The following is a 6405-nucleotide window of genomic DNA, read 5'->3' as shown; positions in this document are numbered from 1 at the left end:
AGTGATTAAATAACTGACACACTGAGATTTTTTCCACAGAAAATGAATGTCTTTGTTACTCTCAGACATTGTAGTGATGTAGGTGAATATGAGAAGCTTAAAGTGCATCCTGCTGAGCTCAATTTCATAGAGCAAATGCTAGTAGGACCCTGAAAGCCAGAAGTTAAGCCCCTTGTGTTTATGTATCCTGCTTCCTCCCTTTGTATAGGAATATATGCCTGATCGTAAAAATTAGGTTGATTGAAGGTACTGCTGGTTGTGAGCATTAGCGTCACTTTATTTTGAAAGTAAACAGTAATGGGTGTAGAAGCTTAGGTTCTGAAGTCCCATGGTTGAAATTTATGGCCCCTCTCAAGCCACTTTCTTGCTGAGTGACCTTGAGCCTAACCTCACTGAACCTTTATCTTAAAATGGAATCCATAATATCTATGTCATAAACTTAGTTTGACGTTTAGTAACACAGTGACCGATGATTATCAGCATTTTTTCCGCACTCGGTCTTTGCTGCGGCACTCAGGCTTTCTCTAGTTATAGCGCACCCGGGTGCTCCAGTTGCAGCGTGCTGGCTTAGTTACCGTGCAGCGTGTGGGATCTTAGTTCCCCAGCCAGGGAGCAAACCCACATCCCTGCTTTGGAAGGCAGATTCTTAACCACTGGACTGCCAGGAAAGTCCCCTAGACATCATTCTTTCTTCTACATCTGGTTGCTGCTCTAACTGGAAAACATTGGGACAGTTTAGAATTCCATTAGTGTATAAAATAAGGGACAGAAATTCTCAGGAGAGGAAGTAGCTGTCCTTGGTGGTTTCCAATCTAGAGATGTGGCCATATGGGAATTTGACTTGCTTGGGTTCCTTTTTGTAATTTATACCTTAATAACTGTTAACACATTAAATGACTAAGTGCATATCTAGTGTCACTTCTGCTTTTCTAGACATATAACTTAAAGTTATTAAGATCGATCACTTAAAGTAAAATACTCTAATTAATTTTATTCCAGAGTTGAATCCTGTTCATTTCTACATGCTTTAAGGAAAGCTGTTGATGTATAACACAGTATTCTCCTTTCAGGACTTTATAATAGCTGCTGGTCTTTTTTTTTTCCCCCCACCTAAGGTATCTCATGTATTTTTTCTTAAAGCTCCTACTTACATTATATTAGGTATTATATACCCAAATTATATTACTACTTTTCTATATTTAGGAAAGCTCTCATCAGTTAGATAAAGGTCTGACCTTGGTTGTTGATGGAATCTTACGTGATGGTTGTTGTATCATAACTAATGTTATTTGGTGACTAAGTTGTGTCTGACTGTGACCCCATGGACTACAGCACGCCAGGCTTCCCTGTCCTTCACTATCTCCTGCAGTTTGCACAAACTCATGTCCATTGAGTCGGTGATGCCATCCAGCCATCTCATACTCTGTCGCCTCCTTCTTCTCCTGCCCTCAATCTTTCCTGGCATCAGAGTCTTTTCCAGTGAGTTGGCTCTTGACAGCAGGTGGCCAGAGTATTGGAGCTTCGGCATCAGTCCTTCCAATGAATATTCAGGGTTGATTTTCTTTAGGATTGACTGGTTTGATCTCTTGCTGTGCATGGGACTCTCAAGAGTTTTCTCCAGCATCACAATTTAAAAGCATCAGTTCTTCGGCTCTCAGCCTTCTTTATGGTCCAACTCTCACATCTGTACATGACTACTGAAAAACCGTAACTCTAATAGCAGCCACCAAATACAGCTCATTTCTGTTACTTTTTTTGTTTGTTTGTTTTCTCTGCTAGCTAAATGGAAAGCTTCTAACTGGGAGTTGGTCTCCTCACATAGACATCTCAGAACTAGCAGTGACTTTTTGTCCGTTACATTGTGGGTGTCTGGCTATTTCAGTTAATTCTTGTTAGGTCATTGTGTCCTTGCATCAGTATACCTGTTTTCAACAAGAGCATAACAGAAAGGTTTTCTGGATCATCTAAAATGTCACCTTATGTTAAAAGGAGGGGGAACTGATGAGAAATGGATGAGTATGCTGGGCATAACCTTTTATTTCACAGTCCTTTTTTCTTAACAGTCTGTTGCTTTATTTGGATACATTTTTGTGTACTCCAGATGTACTCTATGTCAGTAATTCCCTTGTAGCCATTAGCTCTGATCTTAGTTTGGAAATTCAACCTCAACTAGGACTAGAGAGAATCAGAAGTAATTCATTTGTATCAGTGGATGCAAATAACCAGTACTTGTGCCTGAGCAGAAAGATGAAATTTCATTCACACACAGAATTGTTGAATGTTCTCTGTATATGAAGAACTGGTGAGGAATGCCCCTCAGAGTAGAGCAAATTGGCACTGAGGTTGAAGAGAAACACAAGAAATGGAGGGATAAGGCCTTCCACAAAATAAAATCAGGGTGCTCTTATTAGAGTAAGAAGAAATGGATGCTCAGCAGGCAGCAAAGACATCATCCAAGTAGGTGAAGTGATGTAATTATTTCACTGGCATCTTGGCTGCCCCATGACTTTCAGCTTTGGTCACACTGGAAAGCCAGGTACATGTGATTAGACGGTAGCCTTCTTCCTGAATACACAAAGACCAACAAAGAGGAGTCAGGGAGGGTCATATTAAACCAAATAAAACACCACTGTTTTGTGGGTTTTAAAAAATAGGCTTTCATTTTAGAACAGTTTTAGATTTACGTAAAAATTCCAAATAGAGTGCAGAGTTGCCATACACCCCTGGCCCAGTTTGCCCTGTTATTAACATCTCATACTTATGTGGTCTTTTTTTTTGGCAATTGAACCAGTTTTAGTACATTATTATTAAGTTCATATTTTATTCAAGTTTTCTCAGTTTTTACCTAAATGAAAAGTTTTTCCCTTTTCTTTTCCAGAATGCCACCCAAAATACAGCATTACATTTAGTAATCATGTCTCCTTAGGCTCCTTTGATCTGTGACAGTTTCTCAGACGTTTCTTATATTTGATGACTTCAACAGTTTTCAGGAGTGTACTGCTCAGGTGTTTTTCTAGAATGTCCCTCAGCTGAGATTTGCTGATGTTTTTCTCGTGATGAGTCTGGAGTTACGTGATTTTAGGAGGAAGACCATAAAGTGCCATTTTTGTTTCAGCATATCAAGGGTACTGTCCCCATGGCTTTTACTGTGGATGTTGACCTTGATCATCTGACTGAGGTAACATTTGTCAGGTTTCTCCATTGTAAAGTTACTCTTTTTTTCCTCTTTTCCATACTGTTTTCTTTGGAAGGGGTCACCATGGGCATCCCATGCTTAGGGAGTGGACAGTTATGTTCCACCACCTAAGTAAAAGAGCTTCTACATAAATTATTTAGAATTCTTCACCCCCATTATTTATTCATTCATTTATTTATACAAGTATAGACTCATAGATACTTATTTTATACTTTGGGTTTTAATCCAGTACTACTTGACATGATTGCTCAAGTTGTTGCAGCTTTGGCCATTGGGGAACTCTCCCTGTTAACTCTTACATCTCTCTGACATAATGGAGGGTTTTTTGTTTTGTCTTGTTTTTTTTTTTAAGCACTTTCTTTCTGGCACAAGTTTCACCTTTTGTATCTCTCCCCTGACCCCAGTCCTAGATTCAGCCAAGCCCCCGTTCCTTTTATTGGAGAATGGTATTAGGACCCAAGATCTGTGTGCTGTATATGTGCTTCTTGCTGTTAGGTTGTAATGTGTGTGTGTATACCCACCAGTGTGTAGGCACATCAGTAAATGTTTCTGTAGGTAACCATCTGTAGCTTTGTCATGCTCAACATTAGTTTGTGCTGATGTTGTTAACTCTAATCCATTACCAGGTGGATCAGTCTAGCCTCCTTCCCTTGCTTTTTTGTGAACTCTTATTCAAAACTGAGAAGTCTTGACAGTCACCATCCACCATCCATATATTTAACGGTTGAATTCAAGAACACATGTAGAGCAGCATCAGGATGGTTAACCCAAACCCCTGTGGAAAATAACTTTATCACCTAAAGATAGTGCTTATGTCCAGTTTCATTTGCCTTTAGTCTTACTCATTCTACTCATTTCCAAATTACTTAGGTCAGCACCTTTCACCTCACCCCCTTCTGTGAGATGGTTTCGTACTTTTAGAATAGAAATAAGTGGTTTTGTCATATTCTGCAGTCTGCCCTGGGATTCCTGATCTCCTAAATGATTTTTTTAAATTGCTTACAGTAGGTTTACTATGTTGTAAAGTTCTGTTTTTAATAAATGCATAGGGTCATATGCATCTCACATTACAGTATCATATAGAAGACTGCTTTGAAAAGTTCCATGTGGTTTCCTTATTTCACTCTTCCTTTCTCTCCAAATGCCTCAAAACCACTGATCTTATTACCATCTCTCTAGTATCGCTTTTTCCAGAATGTCATATACTTAAAATCATAGAGCATGTAGCCCTTTCTTTTACTTTTTATCACTGAGTAATACTCCAACAACAGACTGGTTCCAAATAGGAAAAGGAGTATGTCAAGGCTGTATATTGTCACTCTGCTTATTTAACTTATATGCAGAGTACATTATGAGAAACACTGGGCTGGAAGAAGCACAAGCTGGAATCAAGATTGCCGGGAGAAATATCAATAACCTCAGAGACGCAGATGATACCACCCTTATGGCAGAAAGTGAAGAGGAACTAAAGAGCCTCTTGATGAAACTGAAAGAGGAGAGTGAAAAAGTTGGCTTAAAGCTCAACATTCAGAAAACGAAGATCATGGCATCTGGTCCCATAGCTTCATGGCAAATAGATGGAGAAACAGTGGAAACAGTGTCAGACTTTATTTTTGGGGGCTCCAAAATCACCGAAGATGGTGACTGCAGCCATGAAATTAAAAGACGCTTACTCCTTGGAAGAAAAGTTATGACCAACCTAGATAGCATATTAAAAAGCAAAGGTATTACTTTGCCAACAAAGATCTGTCTAGTCAAGGCTGTGGTCATGTATGGATGTGAGAGTTGGACTGTGAAAAAGGCTGAGTGCCGAAGAATTGATGCTTTTGAACTGTGGTATTAGAGAAGACTCTTGAGAGTCCCTTGGACTGCAAGGAGATCCAACCAGTGCATTCTAAAGGAGACCAGTCCTGGGTGTTCATTGGAAGGACTGATGCTGAGGCTGAAACTCCAGTACTTTGGCCATCTCATGCGAAGAGTTGACTCATTGGAAAAGACCCTAATGCTGGGAGGGATTGGGGGCAGGAGGAGAAGGGGATGACAGAGGATGAGATGGCTGGATGGCATCACTGACTCAATGCACATGAGTTTGGGTGAACTCTGGGAGTTGGTGATGGACAGGGAGGCCTGGCGTGCTGCGATTCATGGGGTCACAAAGAGTTGGACACGAGTGAGTGACTGAGCTGAACTGAATACTCCATTGTATGGATAATCTGCATTTGTCTCTGTTGTTGTTGTTATTTAGTTGCTAAATTGTGTCTGACTGTTTGTGACCCCAAGGACTGCAGCATGCCAAGCTCTTCTATCCTCTACCATCTCCCAGAATTTGTTTATATTCATGTCCACTGAGGAGGTGATGCTATCTAACCATCTCATCCTCTGCTAGCCCCTTCTCCTTTTGCCTTCAGTCTTTCCCAGCATCAGAATCTTTTCCAGTGAGTTAGCTCTTTGCATCAGGTGACCAAAGTATTGGAGCTTCAGCTCCAGCATCAGTCTTTCCAGTGAATATTCAGGGTTGGTTTCCTTTAAGATTGACTGGTTTGATATCCTTGCAGTCCAGGGAACTCTCAGGAGTCTTCTCGGCACCACGATTAGAAAGCATCAATTCTTCAGCTCCTAGCCTTAGATGGTCCAGCTCTCACATCTGTACATGACTACTGGAAAGCCATAGCTTTGACTATATGGACCTTTGTCGGCAAAGTGATGTCTCTGCTTTTTAATATGCTGTCTAGATTTGTCATAGCTTTCCTTCCAAGGAGCAAAACCTCTTTTAATTTCATCACTGCAGTTACCATCTGCAGTGATTTTTGGAGCCCCTGAAAACAAAATCTGTCATTGCTTCCACTTTTTCCCCTTCTATTTGCCCTTAAGTGATGGGACCAGATGCCATGATCTTAGTTCTTTTAATGTTGAATTTCAAGTCAGCTTTTTCTTTACTCACCTATTAAAGGACATCTTGATTGTGTCCAGTTTTTGAAGGTTACGAACAAACCTGCTTATAAGGAGTTGCTTGCAGATTTTTATGTGGACATAAGTTTTCAAACCAGTTAGGTAAATACTTGGAACACAATTACTGCAGCTAGTTGAACTTTATTTCCTACTTTCTGGCAGTATAGCAGGAATAAATATTTTGTGAGTGGCTTACATAGTTTGTAGGTTGTTAAAACTACTTTCTAACTGGATTGTTTTAGTTCAAGCATTTCATTCTG

The 6405-nt window shown here is 40.1% G+C and overlaps 1 protein-coding gene across 3 annotated transcripts in view; it reads left to right on the top strand.

Annotated features, from left to right (window-relative positions):
• TMEM131 (transmembrane protein 131) overlaps positions 1–6405 on the top strand; it is a 186679-nt gene that overhangs the window by 51393 nt on the left and 128881 nt on the right. The gene's annotated exons all lie outside the window — the stretch shown is intronic.

This window comes from Bos javanicus, chromosome 11 (genome assembly GCF_032452875.1).
Source record: "Bos javanicus breed banteng chromosome 11, ARS-OSU_banteng_1.0, whole genome shotgun sequence".
Classification (NCBI taxonomy): Eukaryota; Metazoa; Chordata; class Mammalia; order Artiodactyla; family Bovidae; genus Bos; species Bos javanicus.
Note: the sequence above shows the minus strand (reverse complement) of the source record. Positions and strands in the feature narration are given on the sequence as shown.